A 22,460-nucleotide genomic window follows, 5' to 3' on the forward strand; every position below is an offset into this window, starting at 1 on the left:
TGAAAGGAACGTTTCGACGGGAAAACGACGTTTAATGGCTGCGATTTGTATTTGCGACGCACGCATCGTTCTGATTAGTCGAGTTGTCTGCTCTGAGGGGTGAAAAATTATTCGTATGAGGATTCTTGACTTATAGGACAATTTTTATATTCTTTTCATTTTTATTTTTTGGTCTTCAGATCTAATATATTATGTTAAGTTATTCTGTATGTTATGAAAATTAAGCATATGGTGTATAAGTAATGTAAGCAATTAAGTAATAAGTAATTAAGCATATGTATTTAATGTACATATGTGTATAAGTAATATATTTTTTTACTTATATTATAGATGTGAAATTTTATCTTCAAGGTACATTTATCAAGTACTTCTGAATCATTGGTTAATTTTTAGAGTTAATCTTCTTATTCATAATGCCAGAAAAATTGAATATAATTTCTTAAATATAATACCTACTTCATGAGGAATTAATATTCACATATGTTACACATATGAAATATTTTGTTTTACTATGTACATTGGGACTCATGACTTAATTTTTAGATATCTACTGATTCACAATATTATACAATTATTAAGTACATAATATTACGAGAATCAAAAATAATACCTTACATATATACTACACATATATTACTCATGACCATTGCATATGTGAAATATTTCATTGTACTAATTATACTTGCGTTTCACTTTTTGCACATCTTAAAAATTTTTCGCATATTATATTTTTAGTGCTTGTCAAATCAATGGTAATAGCTCTTATCACACAAAAAAAATCAAAATACCTAATAATTGCAAAATTAAATCTAATTACTGTCTTGTTTTCAGGTAAGTCCAAGCATATGACACGTTAGACGCACTTCGCTATCACGAGTTTTTGGTGAGTACCATCACGGAATCAGCACCGATACATCTCGTTAAAGTTTCTTCTTCTAAGAACGCGTAGTGTCATCGTTTGCATCGAAGCCCACACAGGGGAAAAAAATGTATAATTCAGCGGAGCGGATAAACACGCTGTTACCCGTGATCGAAACCCGCTCGGGTAGTCGGGTCACGAATTTATTTCACAACTACGTAACTTTCCTAACGCCTGGAACAGAGTAGCAAAACACCGGGATTGCGGGCCCGCGAGTTGTTTTGAATCTAAACGTCCCGTACAATGGCCGCCGCTTCATTAACGTCGAATCGACAGAAGCAGTGAATTTTTCGCGGTGCGAACATTTCATTGTAATCGCGACACGAGTTGCGCTCGTGTCGCAATTGACCGGTGTACTCGCGAAAACTGACGAGGGAACGTTGCGAAACGTGAATCGAAATCGCGCAAAACTTGCGAAACGTTTATGGTTCTGCGATATTGTTGAGTCTCAACGAATATCATTCTGCGTTCGTCGCGGTTTATGAATATTAACACTTTGGTGGCACGTATTTCGTGACTTTGATACGGCTGCGTTTGATGTTGTTCGGTTTCTATGCAGTGACGATTACTACTTACGGTTTGGACGATAGTTTTCACTCGTTTTAACCCTTGAACTGCGGGTATGGTTTATAAACACAAATTAAAACTAAAATTATAGATGATAATAAGATAATTTTTGTCAAAAGCAAATAGCAGCTGTATGCCACTAAAAATCAATGCAAAAGGAAATCTTTTAAAATAAAATATCAAGTCAGTCAGACTTGATAAGACTTGATTAATATTAGATTAAGACTAAATTAAACTTTATTTTCATTTCACAAAAAATACCTGCAGTTAAGCATTGATACAGTTAGAAAATCAAAGATGACTTTCTGAGTAATATATGACAATTGAGTATCATATGACATAAACAAACTTGAATAATATACGATACAATATATGATACAAATAAACTTGAAGAAGTGTGAACAATTAAGATATACAGTGTGAAATTTCTACAATACTACAATATATGAACATAAAATTAACAACACCTTATACAATAAAAAAAGAATAAAAAATTCACAAGATTTGATTATCATTCTACCTTAACGTAACACGATTCAATAAGAAAGCACTGCAAAATGAAGACATCCAAGTCAGAAACTGCAACAACCTGCGAGTAAGAAACTTGTAACACCTTAAAAAAAGAAAAACCACTAAAATGGAACGCAATCCAAACACGCATACATCTCGCGAGTTACGAAATACAAGTATAAAGTCCGCAACATCTTACGTGACGAGAGAAGAAAGGAACAAAATGTCCGCGGTAAAAATTCTACGCTCGTGGTCGGAATACTGAGCTGTAGGGATTTCGGGATTCTGGGAGTTGTAGATGTAGGAATTTAGGGATGTACGAATTTTGGAATAAGGATTTGGGGATGTAGGAATTTGGGGACGTAGAAATTTGGAAATGTTAGAATTTGGGAATGTAGAGATTTGGAAATGTGAGAATTTGGGGACGTAGAAATTTGGAAATGTGAGAATTTGAGGATGCAGGAATTTGGGGATAGAGGAATTTGGGGACGTAGAAATTTGGAAATGTGAGAATTTGGGGATGTAGAAATTTGGGGACGTAGAAATTTGGAAATATGAGAATTTGGGGATGTAAAAATTTGGAAATGTGAGAATTTGGGGATGTAGAGATTTGGAAATGTAAGAATTTGAGGACTTGGGAATTTGGGGACGTAGAAATTTGGAAATGTGAGAATTTGGGGATGTAGAAATTTGGGGACGTAGAAATTTGGAAATGTGAGAATTTGGGGATGTAAAAATTTGGAAATGTGAGAATTTGGGGATGTAGAGATTTGGAAATGTGAGAATTTGGGGATGCAGAAATTTGGGGACGTAGACATTTGGAAATGTAAGGATTTGAGGACTTGGGAATTTAGGGATGTAGGAATTTGGAGACGTAGAAATTTGGGGATGTAGAAATTTGGGGACGTAGAGATTTGCAAATGTGAGAATTGGGGGATGTCGAAATTTGGGGCGTAAGGATTCGGAAATATAAGGATTTGGGAGTATAGGAATTTTGGAGCGTAGAAATTTGGAAATGTGAGGATTTAGTGATGTAGAAATCTCCTAATTTATTAAAATCTACCATACCTTAACACTATATCTACAAATATTTGAAAATACTATTTATCTACCACTCCACAATAAAGGAAAACTGCCTAGTGATTTACAATTGAAGGAAAAAGATCAGAATAACAGAACAGTTATAAATGTACCAAAGCGAAAGAAATCTGAGAGTAAAATTCGCAAGAGCCGATGCGAGTGGAAGAGGCATAAAATTTCGCGTGGATGTATTGGTCGTGTAGGTATTACAAGCGAACCGTGCACGCAATCAATGCACAGTGCACTCTCACTGTCCTCGGGGACGTTACTCGAGGACGAGGATAAATTTTCCTCTTCGCGTCGGTATCAATGATTTCCCCTCCTCGAGACTCGCAAGAACCGGCCGTTCTTTGCGCTCGCGAACGCGACGGGTTCGTGTTCGCGAATCATTAAACTATTACATAATGCTCTCTCAAATTGTTCGCTGAAACGCTGCTTATTTTCCGCGGCTGCAATTAGCCGCGATCGTTCATTAAGCACGAACGAAGCTGACTACCGATCGAAAAGGTTCGCTCTAATTTGAACTTGGTTCAAATACTTCTTACGCGAGCTTAATTGTTGCAACACAGAATCACTTGTTACGGCGGCTCGGAGGATTTTAATTAAGGTTTCGCGATGCCTTTTGCGCAGAAAATTGAGGATTTTGATTAGGGGATTTTTGGGATTTCGAAATTTTTAGGATTTGAAGATTTTGGGGGACTTTTGGGATTTGGGGATTTTTTGGATTTGGGAATTTTTGCGATTTTAGGATTTTCGGGTTTTAGGAATTTTTGGGATTTGGAAATTTTTGAGATTTGGGAATTTTTGGGATATGAGGATTTTTGGGATTTGGGGATTTTCGCGATTTGGGAATTTTTAGGATTTGAGGATTTTTGGGATTTGGGAATTTGTAGGATTTGAGGATTTTTGGGATTTGGGGATTTAGAGATTCTTGGAATTTAGGGGTTTTTGGGATTTTTGGAATTTGGGGAGTTTCAGGATTTTTGGGATTTGGGGATTCTTGGAATTTGGGGGTTTTTGGGATTTGGAGATTTATCGGATTTAGAAATTTAGGGATTTTGGTATTTTGGAATTTGGGGATTTAGGTATTTTGGAATTTAGGAATTTCCTGGTTTTGGGAATTTTTAGAATTTCATGTTTGGTAATTTCGAGATTTTGGAAGTTAGAAATTTTGAACACAAAAGTTTGGAAATTTAAGTATTTGGAATTTTGAAAATTCTAGAATTTGAGAACTTGGAGATTTAAGGAACCTAAATTTAAGGGTTTCTGAATTTGTCAATTTTCGGCATTAAAAATTTAGACACACAAGTATTTGAAAATTTGGGAGATGTAAAATTTGAGAATTCGAGTTACCTAAAATTTTAGGATTCCGACATCAAATTTCGATATCTAAAAATTAAAGGATTTGAGAACAGTGATCAAAAATTAAAAAATTTTTAAATATATAATAAATCTTCCACATATCTATATTTCCAGATTATCAATCCGATCTAAATGCGATAATGTATGTATTTAAAAAGTAACAGTAGAGAATCGCAGTTGAAAACTGCATCGTTTTCATGGTGGTCAAAGGAGAGTATCAGTTCGTAGCATCGATCGCGATAAAAATCGGTGCTGATCGCGATAAATCATCGCGGTCTTTTACAACGAGCAGCGTACCACGTTATGACGGCACCGTACACAAATCAAACACATTACGTTGTCAATTGTAACTTACACTAAATTACTAACATCGAGTGTACGCGTACACTGGAGGCCTAGCCGGCAGGCACAAAAGCAACGCGCGAAGAAAGATCGGTCAACGATAAAATGCAACAGCTCGCGTATCAAAGATTTGCGCAACGATCGAATGATCGCGCCATATAAAGAGCGAGAAAAAAAAAAAACAATTCTCTCGGCTACGTAGCTAAATTGCCGGGAAAAAAAGATACGTCAACGATGAACGAATTAAATAACCTGTAAACGATGCTTTTCTTTTCGTTATAAAATCGTGCACTGTGGACAATGTATCCGAGGGCGAACGGAATGCGTGAAAACAGTTCCCTTTATAGAATTCCACTTCTATTTACGGAACGTTTGCCGTAACGACCACGGTAGACGCGTGCACAATTCTGAATAGCTCAATTAGATCGTTCTACATTATGGCTGGTCGCGGGAATCGCGAATGTTACGTTGTCAACGATGGACCTCGAGGCGTAGCTCCGAGCTGTCGAGCGGTTTTCAACGGCAAAAAATCGAGGGAGAGGCGAAAAGAGAAAAAAGATAACGTGCAATTCAACCTTATGGCGAACTAAATATTTTACGCAACGAGGGCAGTCGCGTTATTACTGAGATCGGCATAATTAGCTCGATCGGAACGCATTGGCGTAAATTGAATTCCTCAGGGGGTAGGTTCATGTTGACGGGACGTAATGCCTTTTACGAAATTATGAATTCGCTTATTTGCAGGTATTGCCTTGTAAAATTAGGAATTTATGCATTTAGAAAGGTGTCTATTAAAAATTTAGGTAGTTAGACATTTGGGCATATGGATGTGTGAATATTACATAATTGAATGTGTGGGTAATTTGATATATGGATATGTGGATACGCTGATATGCTGATATTTCGATTTATGGAAATGTGGATACGTGTATATGTGGATATGTGGATGTGTGGATAGGTGTATAGGTGTGTATGTGGATATGTGGATAGGTGTATAGGTGTGTATGTAGACATGTGGATGTATGCATATGTAGATATATGAATATATGGATATATGGTCACAAGAATGTATGGATACGTGGACATATGGATATGTAGATATGCAGATATGTGGATATATGGATATGTAGATATGCAGATATGTGAATAGGTGTATATGTGGATATGTGGATATGTGGATATGTGGATATGTGAATATGTGAATAGGTGTACATGTGGATATGTGGATGAGTGTGTATGTAGATATGTGAATAGGTGGATATGTGGATAGGTCGATATGTGAATAGGTAGATATGCGAATATGTGAATATATAGATATGTAGATAGGTGTATATGTGCATACGTGGATATTATGCATATGTAGACATATGAATATATGGATACATGGATATATGATTACACAAATGTATAGATGTATGGATATGCGAGTAATTGAATATTAAAATATAACACTTGTAAATTAGAGAATTATAAAACAGGAACCTGAAACACAGGCAATTTGAATAGTTTAATATTTGAAAATTAAAACTCGATAATTTACCAATTTAAGTCCAGAAAAGACTATTTGCACGTTCGTACCGTTTCACGTCACCATTCGTTACATCGCCATATCGGGAGGATACTCATCCCGTAGTTACGCCAATGATCGAGCAACGTCGCTATTATATCGTAAAAAGTCGATCCAAGAAAGTGTACATTATCATAAATCGCAATCGGGGAAACGCGTTGTGAAACGAGCGTGTAAGGGGCAAGATCACAACGTCGTTAGAGTGTGTAAAAATAGAAAGGAACGAGAATGATCGAAGGAAATAGGAGTTGTAAAATCAGTCAGAGATATTCCATTTGCATTCCCTCCGTCGCGGAATCTCGCTGACCAAAGGAATATCGATTTATTCGAGTTTTATGGCAAACAGAATTCTAATGGTTGTGTTCGGTATCGAGGACCGTCGAAACGTTCCGCGTCGAAGAGAATCGATACACTCGAATTCGGTAACAAATCCTGGGATGTTTGGATTCGATATCGAGCCGTATCGATTCATTCAAATTTCGAAGGTAAACAAATTCGGCTACGAAAGAGGGTTCATGCACTTAAAGACATCCCCGGAAAAATCGATAATGAACGAGGAAACAAACAAGACTGACTTTAATATTCCATGAAACGCAAAAATTATTCCATACGTAATCATAAATATTTTGATAAATATTTATCAGTCAAGGAACCATTTTATAATTTAACGTTCGAGGCTACACTTAAGTGAGGCATTACATACCAACTTCGTGATCAAAGAGCTAATGTTACATTGCAGATAAAATTTTGTAAGAATATATAAATAGATCATTAGCGAAACTATTTCGTGTTGAACTATCAAACGAAACGTCATACCCTTTCCATTAATACTCGATAAAGGCTTTCAGCGCGTTGGTGTACTCATTTTTCTGACGTTTAGCACTCGGTAGCTTATAATTAAGATTATCAAAGCTGTCCTTTTGACAAATGGTTTCGCTAGTTTTGCAACCACTTTCATACAATATTCAAGGATATACTGACACTGAAATGCAGTCTGTATTATGGAAATTATAATTCCTTCTGACTGATATTACTGCCTCGTTAACGTTATTTTTTAAAAATTCCTTATCTCTAATGTAGCGCACTTTTCCTTCTACTTCCTTAAAAAAAAACCATGCAAAAAGGAGAATGTGCTTTATGTACCTTATCGTTTTTCATGTTAAATCAAATTGACAATCGTTGAAAGTACATAAAGTACTGAACAATAACAAGTACAGTTTATTTATAGTTTACAGAGTTTACATAATGTGTAGTTCGAAATAATTTAGCTCAGAAACTTTTACAAGGATAGATAAGGTATCAGTGTATAATATAGCTGCAGCCTAAGTATTTACTACAGTTATATCAGTCATAAACAACAAAGTTGCATAGCAAGTAGTAGCCGTAGTTACAGTTATTAATTACGAAGAATAAAATAACAGAGTAAACAAAAACAGATACAAATTTTCACATAAGAGTAATTACTACATTTTCGTATAATCGTTCAACCCACTCAAACGTATATAAATAGAAAGCTTATTTTGCGAAATTGAAAGTGCCAGCATACGGTCAGCTACCGAGACAGGTATTCCAACGTAAACACTGTACCTAAATTGAAATTTATGACAGCCACAAGCCTCTTATACAAGAGTAAAATAGTATATTCGATTAAAACTTGCCTAGAAGGGTATTCACGATGCAGAGAGAAATGGCGGGTACACGACGTATTAAATAGAACAGCTCGTCGAGTGAATTACAACACGCAAAGCAGCAACAGAGGAATCGATCTGCATAGGATAGCCACCCGCGGGTTCGCCGATGGCGGTCGTGACGGCGGTCGAAAACGTTGGTCGTGATCCGAGCAGGGAGAAAACCATCTGTCATGTCGGTCGTCACTTTCCCCGCCTGCGGCTGCCGAATCGTTTCCGGGCCTGGGCCCAAGTAGTCCCCTTTTTTTCTCCTCCTTCTTTCGTTCGACAGTCTTCCTTTTCATTACGAGCTTTGGCCACTTGCCGAACCTCGTTGGTCCGCGTCGATGCGAGTCCATCCGTTGCGCAACTCGCGAAAACCAGTGCTTCCAACGACCCACGTGTTCACACCGACTCGCTCCACACATGTACTGTATCTACTTTCGCGCGGTATCGAGTCTTGTCTTGCACGAAAAAACAGTGATGCCCCGTGGCGAATGGAGACCATCGATTGAGAAATCTTTCGGTGGGTCGATAACCGCTGATTTCGTTAAATGTATCGAACGCATTGATTGATTTTCTATTATCCATTGATTGATAGCGGATAGGGATCTGGACTTTTATGACTTTCTCGCCAACTTGCAAATTTTCAAGTAGCTTGATTATACTTTTTAAATGAGGATTTTTTTAAATTATAGTGTCGAGGGATTTCGAGAATTTTTAATAATTTTAACAGTGTGGAGAACTTGAAAAATTTGACGCATTAGAGGAAATTGAACTTTGGGAGATATTTGAGAATTTGGAGAGTTCGGTGAATTTGGAGTATTTGAAGGATTGTAGAGATTTGCGGAATTTGAAGAATTTGGAGAATTTGTAGACTTCAAGGTTTGAATGTAAACATTTAAAAACAGAAGTTTGAAAATTTAGCAATTTTTGAAACCTTTATATCACAATGCTATAGCATGCTCAGCTGTAATCCACGTATCAAAATAAGAATCGAAGTAATTGATCTTATACACCGATCTTATAAGACAAATCATTGCACGCACCTCAGCAAACGAGAGGCTCTTACGTGACACCCTTACGTAATTAGTTAATACGTTTTATTCGGCCGGACGCACGAAGGTAAAAGAACCGCTTACAGCATAATTATACGCTGTCTAATTACTCATCGAGATTGCACGAAATAAGTCTTGTAAAGTAAATATACCATGAAGCGTTTAATACCAAGAGTCCGACCAAATTAATCGCTCCTAAATGCAGTTGCAAAATTTATCGCACAGTTCAGGAACGAAAAGCTTTCCTCGTCTTGTTTCGCGTCGTCAAAGAAGCATCCATAGAGAGTAAAAAAAAAAGAGAAAGGAAAAGAGACGAGGCACCTTTTATCCACCACCGAAATTTGAAAAACGTTTCTACCCCGTTCCAGTCCCTCTGTTCGAAGCTCCGAGCCGCCCTTAAAATGGAACGAGCCGCGTGCTTTCCGCTTTGTGCCGCCTTCATCGTGGCGGAAATCTGCGTTTCAGCGAGGACCAAAAGCACGAAACAGAGAAACGTGGACGAGGGTAGGGCAACAGTCGAATTCTCGACTGGCACAGGTCGCGTGCATATATCGAGTGGACGACGTTTTAGCATTGGCGACGATCTCCGAGAGACCAGAGGCAGAAACAGCGAGCGGAGAAAGAGATGGACAAAGAGAGAGTGGGAGGAAAAGGGAAAGAAAGAGAGAGACCCAGATTTCATTTTCGTTGATGAGCTTGGCATCGGTCCAACTCGACTAAATATATACTCCCTTTCTCTTCCTCTCTGTCTCTCTCTCTTCGCTGTCCCGGCTCTCTCGCTCTCTCCGCCGCACTTTTCTTTCTCATTTTCGTCAGGCTCCCGCCTCGATGCGAACAGGAACTCGAAGGGATCTACTCCCGCGAAATCCATCGTTGTTGTCTTATTCGGAAACAGCGAAACAACACGTAATATGAATTATTAGTCAAAGGCCAAGGTTCGGAGAAAGTTTTATCGAAATTTAGCCACGTTTTTGTGATACGTACACTCGCATCGTACTCCTGGAAATTGACGTCATAGAGGAAACAGGTTCCATTCTAACTTTTGTAAGATCCGTATTCTCTGATTCAAGTTTCAAGGAACATGGTAATCGAGACTTGGAAATTTCGAAATTGTCAAGTTTTTATTTAAATTTCTTAGAAGTAAACATTCTTTGATTTTCCCTAAGATGTCGAGTTCTCAGAATTTTCCTAAGACTATAAGTTTCTAGAATTTCTCTGTAATCTCAAATTTTTTAAATTTCTTAAATTTCTCGTCAAGGAGAAATTTAAAGATCTCCTCAAAGTTCTCCGTAGAATATTCCCAGGACCTTAATCAGACAAAGTGTACATTGCCCTCGAGTGTACGTTATTAAGAATCAAATGCTTAGCAGTCATAAGACGTCAGTATTGACTAATCGTCGTAGATTTAATCTACCCCGTCGCACGTCATAAAAGGTAACAGCACACCAAGTTGATTTCGTACTTTCAATCGATAATGTGCCGAGTGTGTTATTACCATCAGTCCATATGTGTACGTGCAACGCGTTGGATATTAAATTCAGCATTCAATTTTTGCCCACGTGAAAACTTGTTATGCGCGAAGTAGAGGTTTCGCGTAAAGCATGCTAAAAGTCCGGTGGACGCCGAATCGCGCAACTAAACGGGCGACGAGGTCAGAGAAATCGTCTCTCGAGGATCAAAGACGCCGTAAGTGAAATAACGGAATAAGAGAAGGAACATAAACAACGGTACGCTTTGAAAAATAGTGGCGAAAAATCGATAGTCATCGAGAACGTGACGTTCGAACGAGAGTCTCGAAAATCAAGGGAAGTTATCGTCGAATCCGTATTTGTCGTAACGTAATTTACGAGCGTCGTTGTAAATTTCACCTCGAGCGTCGTAACGGTGCCGAAACGGTGCAATGAACCTGCGTCCGTCCACGAGAAAGCTGCCTACGACAATGTCTCGATTCATTTCGCCTGAACAGGTACGGCTGTCTGCAAATGGCAATGAATTTTAGAGCGGACGACGAGGTACTGGTCAGCCGCAGACTTTCGTTTATGGTCTCCAATACGGGGGAAAATCTTGTCGATTGGCCACCTCAGTTACATCCAGGTACAGTAGCAGCTAACTTCGCAAATTTAACCGAAACCAATTTTTGTTTGTATGTTCTGAGTATACCCTTATGGAACACGATACGGAGATTTATTACGGTATATGTATAAAGATTTTGCGATATGCATTGTAGGTATGTATCATACTGACATTGCGATGTAGGGATATGAGATGTGGGGATTTAGAGATATGAGAATGTGGAGATGTAGGGATTTGGTGATATCAAAATTTTGTGATGTACGATTCTGGGAATGTCGATATAGGAGGTTGGGGATGTGGGCATATGAGGACGTAGGAAGTTAGGTACGTGAGTGTATGAATATAGGTACTTCTGGACTTTAGAATTTAGGGACCTTGGGATATTTTGATGTAGAGACCTTTTGGATGTCGTGGAATCTAGCTATCTGAGGCTTTAGGTATTTTAGGCTCTAAGTATTTTGAAATTTAGGTATTTTAGGCTCCAGGTGTCTTGGGATCTAAGTATCTTAGGATTTAGGTGTTTTTGGATATAGGTATCTTGGAATCTAGATATCTTGGGATTTAAGTATTTCTGGAGCTAGGTATCTTGGGATCTAAGTATGTCTGGATATAGGTATCTCTGGATATAGGTATCTTAGTATCTAGATATCGTGGAACCTACTAAGTACCTTAGATGTAAGAACATTGAGATCTACATACCTTAACATTCAGAAACCATCCAGAGACCCAGAATCTAACAACACAAAGACCTTGTTACCTACACATCTACCTATCAAAGAATCTAAGAATACACATATATTAAAACAACTGTATCGATCTAGGAACTGACAAAGTACAACACACACAATGATCACAATACGTTTATACGAAGATTTTTGCAAAAATAAATAAGTTAAGCGCTTTATACCACGACCGACTGGTACAATAAGAGTCGATTTACCAGTACATGTTGGAATATTGTGGGTCCTAAAAATTCGCGATGAAGTCACCGGGTTCAGCGATACGAGCCGCTTTCACGAGCAAGCCGATTACGCGTCTCCGCCGCGCATAAAACGATCTGGACTGTACACAAGCGGGACGTCGATCCGACCGTATGAAATATATTTTTGTTGGATCGTGTCGACTTGCATTGTTTTACGATCGTGACACTTGGAGAATGCGTTAATTGATCGAGCGTAAGAATGGTGCATATGGAACATTTAGATGTACAGTTAAAGGTCGATGCAACTGATATATGAGGATTAACATCTGGACGGCTTCATTAAGGACTTTCTTTGGATATACTTTGGTTATACTTTCTTTGTGCTATAAATATTGTATACAATATTTAGTTAAGAATATTCAATGTTATTTAATACTCTTATTCAAGATAATACTTCATGTTCAAGAAGATCATTATAATATGTATCCGCCTAGATTATACTTGAAGGACTCTGAGTACCTATTTGGACAAAGTGCAATTGGTAGCGCGTAAACTGATATCTAATAAAAACTTCCCTGTACACAATGGATATATGATACTGGGCTCGTACATTGACAGTGAGTGAACTATTCATCGAAAAACGACTGTCATTCTTACCTATTAGTTAAACAGAACCCTAAGATCAGCCATAACATTAGAACAAATATCTCAGTTCAGACTAAAGAGAATTTAGCTCAAAGTTAATTTAGAGGAACAGAGTAAAATATAGGGTGTGAATGGTTGTCACAGTGGTCGGCTATCGAAGGGCTGATTTCCATCGACATCCGAAGCATCGGTGATCGAAAGGTAATAAAATTTTCGCGAAAAGTCCATGGCTTCGTGACGCTTTCACGGCATCGAGCGATTGCGCGATCTTTCTGCCGGCAATACCACGAGCGAAGCTGCTCGTTTTCGGGTGACGACAGGAATTTCAATAGGCACAGTCATATATCGGCGGGTGACGCGGCTAACGGTACATCCCTGCACGCTTTCAATGGTCTACCAACCTACCTACCTACCTACCTACCTACGTACCTATATATCGCTCATTCTCATAGCACCTAGGCCCGCATCGATCCTGCCTATATGCATAACGCGTACATATACATACATACACATATCGATCGCTTCGTTTAGTCGCTGCCTCTCCCCGTCACTCCTCGCTTCTTCTTTGGCTCTACAACGGTGCCACACCATCGAGCTTGCTCTCTTGCTCGAGAGAAGAAGGAAAGTGAGCTTCTCTTCTTTGCATCCAAGCCTTTGGCAACCCCCACTTCTCTCGATCATCTTTTCTTTTTATTTCGGTTCACTTTCTTCTTTTTCTTTCACTATTCTTGGTTAATGAGTAAGACCTTTCTCTTCGGGGAAATTTGGAACTGTTTCGCGGTCCCTTTGCAACAGCTGTAATTGTTCCTCCCCATCTTTTGGTATTGATCGCTTTTGCTAGCTGCCGATTTATAAACTCTTGATCTTCTGGATACGCTTGATGTTCAGAGGAAACTTTTGACGATCGATAATGTCATTATTGCAATATTAGTAATATATGTAGACATTCTGAATCATAAGTGAAAGACTATTTTTACAACGTTCCAACCCCTTCTTCAAGTCTTCAGGCTTGTAATTTTTTTAATGTACACCATTTTATAATCGCTCTTTCCAATTTTCATATCATCCAATAGTGTCTGAATTAAAATATACCTACATAAAATAATTTTCTAAGTTTATACAGTTTTAAAAGATATGACTACAATATTAAAAAACATGAGTGTTACAGATATAATAATATTAATATAGTCTCTGTACAACACTAGCTTTGTAAAATCACCTGTCTATATTTACTAGTGAGCAGTGAATTTTAATGTGAAAACAAATTTCAAAACATGATATATAATTTAATTAAATTGCATGAGAGAAGAATTTTTCACGGGGGAGAAAAGAACAGACAAAGTTTAAAATCTCCTTGTTAATTGATTAACGAGTGTCTCCGTTAAACCGCTCGCTATTTCGTGGGTCACCGGTGTACGTTGGAGCCATGGGTCATTGACAGTGACCGCGTGTGAATAACTGTAATCCGTCGTTTCAGCGTGTGCGGCAGAACCGGTAAACAGAGACACGCGTCAGGGTCTCCAACCAAATTCGTTCGCTTCTACCGCGACAGGAAAAAGAATTAAGCAAGCTTCGCGAGAAGTTGAACTTTCTAAACGACTAGGAACGAACCGGACCCCTTATCATTCTCGATGATCAACATTTTTTGTTAGTCAAGTGACGCAGGAATTCAGATACCTAATTATCTGATACTTGATCTTGTATCACTTTTATATGTATCACATATCGTTCACATTTTTATTCAATCACTTTGTCCTATAGGACATTTCATTCCTTTTATTGCAAAATAAAATTTAGGTTCATTTTGATGTGCAATATTTCGGTAGTTCTGGAGTAGCAGTAACTTCAACTTTATTTTAATATCTGCTTATCATTCAATTTCTTAATTGTGAATTGCTATTTAAATATTAATTTTTAACCCATTTTCTGAATTTACTTTTGAGTTTTAATTAAAGTAGCGTTGCATATTTGATTCTTAAAGACATATTCAGTATATTTTCTGTATAACATTTTTTCATGTATGTCGTTCAAAAAAATTCTATATTAACTCATTTAGTTTGTAAGATAATCGTCTAAAAGTAATAATGGAAATAATATAAATGACTTGTAGCATCTTTCACGTATTCTTCTCCGAAGTTCGAAAGATGTGACAATCGCTAAGGTCCACAGGATGATTCATAAGAAGATTGAAATTCAATCACATGCATGGAAAGCACTTAGCTCGAGTACTTCATTACCGATGAATAGATAACTTGGTCTTCAGAAATTAAAAAAATTTATCTTTCAATTCCATCATCGCTAATTGCATTTCCTTATGCTTTTTATTTCATTCTCTTCTATCACAAAAGCGCAGTTCACCCTTGCAGTTATACACACAACGAGTGGACAATATCAGAAAAAGAAATTCCACGATTCCATTACGATACCGTAGATCGTATAAACATATTTCTTCCTCTATTCGAACGGTACAAGCCGCTCCCCAATACCGTGTTGCCCATAGACAAGCGATTCGAGGGCACAATAAATGCATCTCCTCTTCCGTTTTCCGTGTGCAGCCGTTGCTGCAACGGAAACCTTTCGTTGTTATTGAAAATCATACGAAAAGCGATACGACGTCCCACACCGGCGCGACGTCTCGTATCGAGCATTTTTTTTTCATCTTTTTCTTTTCGAGACGTTTCATTCATGTGCCACGCACCTTTGCTCCAGATCTCGATCGCGTAGCCTACCTTCGTTTCTTTGGTTTCGTTCGAAACCAATAATAGAGGAGTCCTCTTCTAGCACCGTTCGATCGTATTCGATCGAACATCTTCCCACGTACCTGTGCCGAAATCCCTTCATAATATGCCGTATGACAATGAGATCCGCCAGGGGTGGACGACCTAACGGTACGATATCGTATGTCGGGCGATTATGCCTGCATGATCGGAGAAATTGCTTGATTCGAGTTTTAATAGAGTGGAGAGTTACATTGTGGTAATAGTACTTCGGGTTTTTTTGGATTTTGGGCGATTCGGAAGTTTGGTTGAGGTGGAGATTTGGGATGTGGGGAGTTGGGGTATGAAGAGTTGAGATGTGATTTGGGTATGGGGATTTGGGGATGTGGAGATGTAGAATGTAGGTAGTTGAGATGTAGAAAGTTGGGATATAGGGATTTGGGATGTGGAGATTTGGGAATGTAGGGATCTAGGATATAGGGATTTGGGATGTGGGGATTTGAGGATGTGGAGATCTAGAATATAGGTAGTTGGGATGTGGGGATTTGGGATTTGGGGGTTTGGAGATGTGGGAATTTGGAGATGTGGGGATTTGGAGATGCGGAGATCTAGAACATAGGTAGTTGGGATGTGGGGAATTGGGGATATGGGGATTTGAAGATGTGGGAACTTGGGATGTGAGGATTTGGAGATGTAGAGATCTAAAACATAAGTAGTTGGGATGTGGGGATTTGGGATTTGGGGGTTTGGAGATGTGGGAATTTGAAGATGTGGGGATTTGGAGATGCGGAGATCTAAAACATAGGTAGTTGGGATGTGGGGATTTGGGGATGTGGGGTTCGGGGATGTGGAGATGTAGAACATAGGTAGTTAGGATGTAGAAATTTGGGATATAGGAATTTGGGGTGTAGAGATCTGAGATGTAGAGTGCTGATATACATATAGGGATTTGATATGTTGGGATGTAGGATGTGGAGATTCGCAACAAGAATCTCGGAACTCATAATTTGCAACTTTGTGAGTTTCATAATTTTGAAATCTAGAAATCTGAGCCTCTAAGAAACTTGCAAAATATCGAAGTATAAAAATGTGAAGACCAAGAAAATTTATAAACTTGAGAACCCCGAAATTAAAAATATTCCAGTCATTTTCTAACTTTCTAACTCCCATAAATATTCCTAAAGCTCTACATAAATAAATATAACCTAAAATCTCCCTCATTTGCATTTTACTCATTACTATCACAGAATTTAGATACATCACAAGAGTAACAACACAGTAACAAAGTTTGAGAAACACGAGTAAATTGAAGCGTTTATATAGTAAATGGTAGCGATAACATTCGAGGAACAATGAAGAATGTAATATCTACAAACAGCCACTGTCTCTCAGATATTTTCTATTATAATGAAGTTCTACAGAGTGATGGACGCAATATCTCGAGTTGCACGCCCTTGCGCGTTTCCCGCTACAGATGTCACAAAATACGGGATCACTGTACAAGTCCGAAATAATATTGAATTTATAGCAATAGTTACTGTCTATCTCCTGGCGTTGTTGTTTCAGCGTTGTTTATTGTTCCTTGTTATATTTACACTTTTAACGAAAGCATTTTCATCCACGAAATGTGTTTGGAAACTCGGGTGTGGATGAGTTTATATCGTCACGGGATTGTGTTTTTTTATAAATATAAAAACGGTGGAGGAAACTGGATATTTGACGGAATATTGTGTTGTCAGCTTGACACTTTGAATACTTACAAATAAAATACTCGGTGTTGTAAACAGAGATAATTAGAAATAAAAATGAAAAAATGCTTTTATTCTTATGTTCTTGTTTTATTATTCATCTTCGTATCATTGAAAAGAGATGAGATTCAAATTTTCTCTATTTTAATGTTAGATAAATTGATGTCTATCGTGTTGATCGAAAATAAAATAAATTTAATTACAATGTGCACAAGATTTTCCAAGAAACAAATCTTGCATTCTTTCTTTAAAAACATCAATGACACTGCCTGCTCTTTCTAATTGAATTCGAAATCAAGAAATATGTTTGCATTTGATTGTTCTAAACTTAATATCTTACAAAGTATTGAATTTTCAAATAAGTCACAATCGATCAATTAAATGCACTTACAAAAAAAAGTTACAGAGTCAAATTATACAGTTAAACAATATACAATTTTCTTTCTCTTTTCTCTTCGTTCAAAGGAGAATTATGTCACATTTTAATAAATATAATCACGCTAAAAAAACATACGAAGTATATTAATATTTTATTCGATGACTCGAAACAGTATAATTATAACGTAAACGTTGGTTATCAAGAACGAGAAGTATTAAAGAAACGCGACGAAGGCGGACATTCCACCGAGTGATTTCATCTTCCTCTCCTTTCATCCGTCCGGTTTTCAATATTCACGCGATACCGCGTGAATCCTTGATCGAAGAAAGAAGTACCGTTCCGGGTAATGTTCTCCAGTTGGTGAAAGAAGCATTGGTTCAGTACTCCGTTCGTTTGCATTCTCGTCGACGTTGTTGCACGTCGGTTCCGTGTCCGAGTGTTAATTCAGAGCGCGGCCGAACAACGACCGGGCTTCTTTATATTCGACACAGCCTCTGGACTTCTGATTAGCGTTAACGGTGGTAGCCAGTCGATGGGTGTACCTTCCTGGCGAGTACATAACGCCTATAGGCGTCATCCCTGCCGATCGATCCTCTGTAAGATCGATCGTCGTGGCAAGTGCGTGCGCCGCCCTGCAAGCTTCCAGTCGTTCGCTCGTTCCGAGGAAAACTGCTCGACCTTGCGTGAAATCGCTCGAAAATTGAAATCAAAAGAGACCAGACAGATGTTCAACTTGCAAACTTTTCCTTCGATAATCTTGTATTCGCGTTTTGATGAAGGAGCATCGTGTTAAACGCGTATCGTTGCAAATGTTACTTATTGGATACAAACTTGAAATACACACGTATTTTCACATCAAAGAACTTTTCAAGACTTTCTTCACATTTTTAGGTAATTAATTCAAATACATCATTCATGAAGTTTTTTGGAACATACATATTATGATCATTAAATTATGTATGATCATTTAACATCTGATCTGAACAATTAATAATATGAATTATTTATTTGTATCTGGTTCGGAAGTTCTTCTTTAGATTTGTACATAATTTAAGCAAATTATATATGTATACGTATAATCAAACTGGTTTTAGAATTGGATTAGACTGAGTCCACCAAGTATTCTTTCAGGATCTTCATGATAAAGTATCTTAAATAACCCGATTCTTTTATGTCTAAAATGTCCTGGTATTGCAAAGATACCAGAATAATATTAATCATGCGATGATTATAAATAAAATCGAAGTCCAAGAATGTCCTTCGTGCTAAGTTTATTCCCCGTGTCCATCCACCCCTTCACAAGGTGTTTACAGTGCAACATTGTTTACCAATGTTGTAACTGTAATATCTATCAATAGTTATGTCAATACTGTCTGTCAGCGTCGTGTCGATACGTTTAATGTCGTGTCAATAGTATTGAAATTTAAAGGGCGCCCACGTGTCCATAGCAGGGGTAGTTTCGGAGGGAAAATTTGAACGTGAAGGAACATCGATCGAGATGTTATCGAGGATAAGTAACGTGACGTGTCCACGAGGGACTTAAGAACACGTTATAATTATGTCAACGACGTTATAGGAAAAGCTGAAACGCCGTCCTTCCTTCTATGCTTCTATTTACAGTAAGCCGTAGGACATTTGCATTGGCGGTTGAAAGCTCTTGGCTCTTCCACTTTCTAGCGTCATTTTTCAGTTCTTTCTTCCGTATTAAAGAGCCAACGTCTCCATAAAAAGGGAAGGAAAGAGGAGGGAAAAAAATACGTCGCGAGCGTTTACATTGGTCCGAAGTTAAGTTCATGCTAAATTATAATTCCGGAAAAGTATGGCCGTGGTATGTCCTCGTTGCATGCCACGCCAAGCACTTTTATTCGTTCCCTTTTCTTTCCCCTTTTTTTCTCTCTTCTCTTCCTTTTTCACTCCTTCCGTTCTCACTGCTCACTCTCCTATTCGTCTTTTTCTGCGGGACGCGAACTTGCATAATATTCGCGCTGAACTTTCCTATTTATCGTACATTCGTCCGGCGTAATTGAGATTCTTTTCCTTTTCTGTGAACTTCTTGCGAAGTAAGTTCACACAACCCCCGTCGTCGGTGATTTCAGAAATTGGACAGAAATTTTCTTTCATTTACACGTCTGCCCATTTCAATGAACGTCCCGCGGAAAAATTTCGTGCACGTCCGCATGTACATTAAACTTCAATCCGTGAACACAATTTCGTATAAAAAATTACGTTTTCTAAAAATCATCGTTCCAAATTTTTCGACCTTTATTCTCGTTAACGAAGGATCAGTTCACAAAATAAATAAAAATATTCGAGTGCTCCTCTCTGAAAGTTCCACAATGCTGGCTATTTTATTCCTTTCAAAAACCAATATTTTTCAAAAAATTGTACAATCGTTAATTGGAAGAATTGTTGGGTCGTACAATTGTAAATTATTGTTTATTGTACAATTACAGTATTTCATTGTTTGTGATATGTCTGAAGAAAATATGTATACAAAGTTTCTATATTGATAAAAATTTATTGGTAAAATATTTTTTAATTATGTTACATGAGTAGTTAGGAAAAATACTTTTACTCTATCGAATTCATCTTTAAAAATGTTTTAAATAATTTGTTCGTCTGTTAAATTGTATCGATAAATGCTTGAAAATATAATAAAAATGACTCTGATCTATCAATTGAGGTTTCGTTCTTAATTCGCGAGTGAACGTCGACTAAAGTTCCACACAAAAAATATGGCATTAATTTGTCGAATTCTGAAGGCAGATAGTGATAATCCAAGGAGGGTGAGTGACCCATTCGAACGTGACCCTATTTCTTTCCGTTTCTCTAGTTTCCTCTGAGCACGTAGCGTAGCATCACGTCCTCCCGCGAACGCTCTTCAGCTTCCTGTTCCTTACCACCCCTATTTCAGCGTCTGCTTTTCATACGCGAGCTTCCTTTTCCCCTTTCATGCGGTCCCGCGGACGGGCCATCTCTCTTTTCTGTTTCAAATTTCGTTAGTCCTCGTCTCTTTGCTCTCTTCAAAAATTCACCCTTTATTAATGTCAATTTTTCAGTACCAAGAATTCCATTTCGTCGGGGATGAGATTTCCCCCTTAAAACAGCGTTCTCCTACCCCGCAATGAATCGTTGATTCGGCGGAGGGTAAGTTTCGCGAATGAAAGGCAACAGAAGTTTTTTAGTTTAACCACGACGAGTGGCGACGCTTTCAACGGTATTCAATGACGTTCTCGTCAAACGAGGATACCTTTCAGTCGTATAAAATTGCATAAGAAGGTAAATTTTCCACCTTTCAGACTAACGGTACTCGCAAACGGCGAGCAATAAAATTAATTATCATACCGCGATTTAACACTGAAAACTACCGACGTTCTACACACACCGGCTCCTTTTCATTCAATTAAAAACGAAATTGAACAACTCATAAACACAGGGTTAAAATAGCATGTACATCCTCATAAAAATCTCTATATATTATACATTAATGTACATATGTACAAAACTCGGTGAAAGAATTTTAGAAAACTTGTATAATTTAAAATAAAAACACAAAGCAAATTATTTCCACCCCTTTGGTGCTTTTCAATCAGTACAGTATAATAAACGAATTAAATTTCACTTGGTCGATTTAGAATAATTCTCGTGAATCTTTCGCATTCCTAAACTTATTCGAAAGTTCTTTTCCACCCTTCGACACCTCGCATCCCTCCATCGTACAAGTTTCCGCACTTGTGTATTCTTTTCGATCTGCTTACGACTCTGCTCCATTTGTTTCCCTTTAAACGTCTTCCCCGGTTCTAAAGCTTCTTCCGTGTTAGACTTATCTAAGAAGAATTTTTTATGGGATAAGCTGAAAAATTCTTTATTCCTCGAACTCGCACTTCCTCTTCTTTATCTTCTTTCTTTATTAGTTCGGAGAACGAAAGAATGATCTCGTTCCTGGGAGCCGACAGGGTACAAAGGTTATAAATTAAACGTACCGTTCGTACATTTGCGAAGGCGAATTAATTTCGTTCTTGAGTAGCGACAGCTTCGTGTTCGTGCCATTGTCGAGATTACGGAATCGTAATGAACTCAAACGATCGGGAAAAGGGACTGACCTCTATCTTGAACTACCTTCTCTCTTTGACAAACTTTCCTTTGTATTTTATGAATCTTAACGAACTGTATCTTTTTTCTCTATTTACTGCTGTAATAAATTTTTGGTACCATTAGCTTAACTAGGTGTTTTGTTTAGGAAAAGTCTTGGGGATATTTGGAGATTTCAAAATTGGAGAAATTTTTGGGGTTTGAAGAATATGGAAAATTTGAAAACATAAGGATCTGAAAAATTTATGAAACATTGTGGGCCTTGACGTTTAGAGATGTGAGAAAATTGGAAAATTGGAGGAACTTATGAATTTAGAAGTATAGAAATTTTCAAAGAATTTTGTAAATTTGAGATTGAGGGTAGTTGTGAAATTTGAAAAATTTGGAAATTTAGGAAATTTAGGAAATTTAGGAAATTTAGGAAATTTAGAAAATTTAGGACATTTTGGGAATTGTAGAAATTTAAGAATTTGTAAATTTAGGAATTGTAGAAATTTAGAAATTTAAAATGAATGAATTTGAAAATTTATTCTCAAGTAAAAGAACGTATATAGATCCCCGTATATAGCCGCGCGTTATATGGCCACGTTTAAAAATGGTAGCCTTGTAAGTAGTCCGTATTTTGGCCCCTACCTAGTTACCTCGATGCATTAACCCTTTCGTCACTCGTTTAAAACGCTTTTAAGCTTCTTGTTTTAAACTACTCGTGCCTAGAGATCCATTATACAGCTCCTCTCCTCGGTGACAACTTTCTCCTCATCCAGAAACGATGATTAAAATAGGAGCCGTGAAACGCGACATCGCGAAAACAT

The 22,460-nt window shown here is 37.7% G+C and overlaps 1 protein-coding gene across 7 annotated transcripts in view; it reads left to right on the forward strand.

The window, feature by feature from the left end:
- Nucleotides 1–22,460, forward strand: part of Hr3 (nuclear hormone receptor 3 ROR-beta) — a 212,373-nt gene that overhangs the window by 72,679 nt on the left and 117,234 nt on the right. The gene's annotated exons all lie outside the window — the stretch shown is intronic.

Source organism: Megachile rotundata, chromosome 9, assembly GCF_050947335.1.
Source record: "Megachile rotundata isolate GNS110a chromosome 9, iyMegRotu1, whole genome shotgun sequence".
Classification (NCBI taxonomy): Eukaryota; Metazoa; Arthropoda; class Insecta; order Hymenoptera; family Megachilidae; genus Megachile; species Megachile rotundata.